Genomic DNA, 6,000 nt, shown 5'->3' on the forward strand with positions numbered 1-6,000 from the left:
AATTTAATGGAGCTAAACTTCTAACCGTTGTTATTTATAGACCCCAACTCCGATTTCACAACATTTCTGCTAAAGCTAGAGGAGGTTCATGGTTCACTTTATAGGAAATACAAAAAGTTAGTTATATGTGGTGACTTCAATATTAATTGTATAAGTGATTGTGCAAGGAAGAGGATTCTGGTAGACCTCCTTAATTCATATAATCTTATTCAAACCGTATTCTTTAAAACGAGAGTGCAAGGGAACAGTAGAACAACCATAGACAACATTTTTGTTCATTATAATTACTGGAAGGGCATTCTGTTAGCAAAAAAGTGAATGGTCTTTCAGATCATGATGCACAAATTTTTACTCTAAAAGATTTTTGTGCTGCAACACGTGTTAAATATAGTCATCAGCTGTTTAGGAAAGCTGATCCAGTTGCTGTAGAGACCTTTGTAAACCTTATCAAGGAACAAGAGTGGCAAGATGTTTATAGCGCTGATACAGTAGACGATAAATATAATGCTTTTCTCAAGACTTTTCTCGTGCTCTTTGAAAGTTGCTTTCCGTTAGAACGTTCAAAACAGGGTACTAGCACAAACATGCAGCCTGGGTGGCTGACTAGAGGGATAAGAATATCTTGTAGAACAAAGTAGCAATTATATCAAAACGTTAGAAACAGTCAGAATCTAAATGCAGCAGCCCAATACAAACAGTATTGTAAGGTGCTTAAAAATGTTATTAGGAAGGAAAAAAGTATGTGGTATGCAGATAGAATAGCTAAGTCTCAGGATAAAATTAGAACCATATGGTCAGTCGTAAAGGAAGTGGCTGGTCTGCAGAGACAGGTCGAGGATATAGAATCAGTGCGTAGTGGGAATGTCCGTGTTACTGATAAGTCGCATATATGCACAGTATTTAAAAATCACTTTCTGAATATAGCAGGTGAACTAAATGGAAACCTAGTCCCAACAGGGAATCATATAGCACTCTTAGAAAAAAGTGTTCGGAGACTGTTACCTGAAATGCTCCTCCATGATACTGACAAGAGAGAGATTGAGTTAATAATTAAATCACTAAAGACCAAGAACTCTCATGGATATGACGGTGTATCTAGCAGAATACTGAAGTATTGTTCTGTGTATGTTAGCCCAGTACTTAGCCATATCTGTAACTTTTCCTTTAGGAGTGGTCGGTTTCCTGACCGATTGAAGTATTCTGTAGTGAAGCCACTTTATAAAAAGGGAGACAGGGATAATGTTGACAACTTTAGACCTATTTCCATGCCGTCGGTTTATCGAGAAGGTTGTATATACAAGGTTACTGGAACATTTAAATTCACATAATTTGCTGTCAAATGTACAGTTTGGTTTTAGAAATGGTTTAACAATTGAAAATGCTATATTCTCTTTTCTCTGTGAGGTTTTGGACGCATTAAATAAAAGGTTGCGAACGCTAGGTGTTTTCTTTGATTTAACGAAGGCTTTTGACTGTGTTGACCACAAAATATTACTGCAGAAGTTGGACCATTATGGAGTAAGGGGAGTAGCTTACAATTGGTTCACCTCTTACTTTAAGAACAGAAAGCAGAAGGTAATTCTCCGCAATATTGAGAGTGGTAGAGATGTTCAGTCCCAATGGGGCACCGTTAAGTGGGGCGTTCCCCAAGGGTCGGTGCTGGGGCCACTGCTGTTTCTTATTTATATAAATGATATGCCTTCTAGTATTACAGGTGATTCAAAAATATTTCTGTTTGCTGATGACACCACCTTGGTAGTGAAGGATCTTGTGTGTAATATTGAAACAGTATCAAATAATGTAGTTCATGAAATAAGTTCGTGGCTTGTGGAACATAATTTGATGCTAAATCACAGTAAGACTCAGTTTTTACAGTTTCTAACTCACAATTCAACAAGAACCGATATTTTGATCAGACAGAATGGGCATATTATAAGCGAGACGGAACAGTTCAAGCTCCTAGGCCTTCGGATAGCTAGTAAGCTGTTGTGGAAAGCTCATGTCCAGGATCTTGTTCAGAAACAAAATTCTGCTTTATTTACCATTAGAACAGTATCTGAAATAAGTGACACTTCAACACGAAAAGTAGTCTACTTCGCATATTTTCATATGCTTATGTCGTATGGTATTATTTTTTGGGGTAATTCTTCTGATTCAAAAAGGGTATTTTTGGCTCAAAAACGGGCTTTTCGAGCTATATGTGGTGTAAGTTCGAGAACCTTTTGCCGACCCCTATCCAATAGTCTGGGAATTCTGACATTGCCCTCACAGTATATATTTTCTTTAATGTCGTTTGTTGTTAGCAATATTAGCCTGTTCCCAAGAGTTAGCAGCTTTCACTCAGTTAATCCTAGGTAGAAATCCAATCTGCATGTGGAATGCACTTCCTTGACTCTTGTGCAGAAAGGAGTGCAGTGTTCTGCTGCATCCATTTTCAATAAGCTACCACAAGAATTCAAAAATCTTAGCAGTAGCCCAAACTCTCTTAAGTCTAAACTGAAGAGTTTCCTCATGGCTCACTCCATCTATTCTGTCGAGGAGCTTCTGGAAGAGCTAAAACATTAAGCAAATTCCAGTGTTACATTCTTGATTTTCTTTATTTAAACTAACGATGTGTCGCCTGAATATGTTTCTTATATTTCATTTTATCTGTTTCTACAATCGTGTTATAATTTCATGTATTGACTCGTTCCATGACCATGGAGACTTCTCTTTAATTTGGTCCCATGGAACAATAAATAAATAAAAAAATTAAAAAAAAATAGTACACGGACGCCCTTTCTCGACAACTAGAGGATCGGGGTTTCGAGATTAACGCACAGTGGACCATTTCGATATGCTTGAAGCATGTTCGTGAAGGCTTTGGAAAACAGCATATAGAGCAAAGCTTAGCTGAAAACCCTGATGTTATGAGCCGATCACAATAAAGAAGGTTATTAAACTTCCTGGCAGATTTAAACTGTGTGCCGGACCGAGACTCGAAGTCGGGACATTTGCCTTTCCGGCACACAGTTTCATATCAGCGCACACTCCGCTGCAGAGTGAAAATCTCGTTCTGGGAACATCCCCCAGGCTGTGGCTAAGCCATGTCTCCGCAATATCCTTTCTTTCAGGGGTGCTAGTTCTGCGTGGTTCGCGGGAGAGCTTCTGTAAAGTTTGGAAGGTAGGAGACGAGGTACTGCCAGAAGTAAGGCTATGAAGAGGGGACGTGAGTCGTGCTTGGATAGCTCAGTTGGCAGTTTGGCTTCGGCAGTGACACAGTGCGGACCGTGTTGCCTGCCGGCCGCGCTGTGGTGCGCGCGCCTGTTTGTTTACGCCGGAGCAGCTTCGCGTGTGCGGTATTGTGAGTCTAGAACAGGATGGCACACTCGTACAGAAAAACGACTTTGAAGTTCAGTTTTGCGAACGACTATACACGACCTAAGGCACACGAGATTGAACGTTTCTTCAGAGAAGAGGTAAAAATCGATCCACAGGAAATCGTGGGAATCAATTATCGCTCGTTTCAAGCGTTGTCTATGTCAAGCTTGTTGACGAGGCTGCTTGCGAAAGACTTCTACAACGATCACCGAACGGGTATCGTTTCTTTCATGCCGACGGGAATGTTGGTGCGGTTACAATAGACCACGCGGGAATGGGGATCCGCACTATACGAGTCTTCGAACTTCCGTTTGAGGTCCCGTCTGAACTTGTTACCTACGCCTTTCGACCATACGGTACAGTTCTATCCCATGTGGCCGAAAAATGGACGAGTTTTACCACGTACCCCGTTTTAAATGGGGTGAGACAAATACGGATAGAACTGCGCAAGCACGTCCCCTCTTATTTGTTCATAGGAGGTTGTCGAGCGATTATAATCTATGATGGGCAACCTCGCACTTGCTCGGGGTGCGGGAAAGAAGGTCACGTCCGCTCGGAATGCCTCCAGCGACGTTTAGTGCAAACTCCACGGGATGACGTTCAGGCGCCACAACAGACGACTGTCTTACCGCTGACCTTTGTGGAAGCCCTGAGAGGCGACGTGAGGGAGATTTCCGATGGGCACCAGCAGCTGCCCCCTATAGAGAACATGGACACCAACGGACTGGAACTCCGACCACCGGTTCCACCACAGCAGACACAGGACACCACACAAGAGATGCAGCTGACGGCCGCTCCAGACTCATCCGTGGTGGCTGCCAGTGCTTCCACCGAGAGCGTGATAGGCCAGGACCAAGACGGAGGATACGCAACCCAAACAGCCGATGCGGAAGCAAGGCAACGGAAACAGCGTTCGCCGAAGAGAAGAAAGAAGCGTCGACTGACTCCTGCTGACGATAGCCATAGTCCCGAGGGGACAGTGGACGACAACGACAGTATCGACCTGACACCAGTGGATTCAACAGATACCGAGATGACGATGCAGGAACTACACAGCGACCATAACTTGAACTCTCCTTCTGGTGACCGGAAGGCGGAAGTGGAGATGACAACTGTCCAACATCAGAGCGATGACAACGTTACCTCCCATCCTTCGACCAGTACCGGAAATATGCTGGGGGACTGGGCGCAAGAAATGGACCAACAGGAACAGGATGAAAATACGAACGCGACGATTGAGGATAGTCCTGGCCAGAGGCCGGGAGGGGTCGGGAAATGTTGACCAACTTAGTGTGTTGAGGAGCGCCGGGGGTGCAGATGGACGCTTAATGACACCGCCCTACAACTGATGAACACAAGCCAGGCGTACCGCATTGCCACGATAAACATTAATGGCATACGGACACCGCTTAAAATTCAAATGCTGAAAGATATGTTACGCGCTGCGGACGTGGATATTGTACTCCTACAAGAAGTGCGTTTCACATCGCCGCCAGAGTTCTACGGTTACGAGGCACATTATTCAGTGCACGATGAAAGTGGATGCGGTGTGGCGATTCTCACCAGGGAAGGAATAGGAGTGGAGGACGTCAGGTCTCTCCCTTCAGCACGTGGCATAGCGATCACTGTCGACGGCGTTCGTTTCATCAATTTATACGCACCATCTGGCTCCACAAAACGAAGAGAAAGGGCGACTTTTTACACCGAAGAGATAGCACCGTTGTTCGCTGGACGCTTTGATAACTATATAGTGGGCGGCGACTTTAATTGTGTCGTCGACAAAAAGGACCAAGTACCTCATTATGTGCCATGCATGGAACTGCGTGCATTGATTACCGAAATGGTGCTTCTGGATACCTGGGAACTGCAGCATGGTGACAGACCGGGTTATACGTTTGTCACGGGACACTCGGCGAGTAGACTTGATAGAGTGTATGTGACACGAGCTCTACGGACGACGATACTGGATGCCGAAATCTGGCCAGCGGCTTTTACGGATCATATGGCATACGTCTGTACGATTTCACTAACGCGTCAGAAGATATGGCGGATTAAAGGTCACTGGAAAATGAATTGTGCACTTTTACGTGACACTGAATGTCACCGGTCGATAGAGGCGGCCTGGGAGACCTGCGTTCGCCGCCAACGAGCATACACCTCGGTTCTCCAGTGGTGGATTAAATGCGCAAAACCAACGTTACGGAGAACGTTGATACCATACGGGCAGGACAAATCGCAGTGGAACCGCACGACGGCTGATTTTTATTTTACAGCCCTGAGGGAGCTGATGACCCAACAACCATCGCCGGAAAGGCATACGGCCATGCGCAGGATAAAAGCCAAGTTATTACAGCTGACGAGACTAAGAATGGAAGATATAATGGTCCGGGCGAGATTGGCGGACACAGTTGCTGCCGAAACCCCCTCCATGCACCACGTGGTACGTGAACGCCAACGACGACGCAGGACATTGATCAGGGAACTAATCTCTGAAACTGGCCAGCAAGTTGTGCACCAGCGTGATATTGCGCATGTGTTTACCGACTATTTCAGCCAGTTATATGGACCTGTACATGTGAACCACGAGACACTACATGATGTCATCTCGGAAATGCCAGATAGAGGACCACCACTGGATGC

The sequence above is a fragment of the Schistocerca serialis genome, chromosome 1 (genome assembly GCF_023864345.2).
Source record: "Schistocerca serialis cubense isolate TAMUIC-IGC-003099 chromosome 1, iqSchSeri2.2, whole genome shotgun sequence".
Classification (NCBI taxonomy): Eukaryota; Metazoa; Arthropoda; class Insecta; order Orthoptera; family Acrididae; genus Schistocerca; species Schistocerca serialis.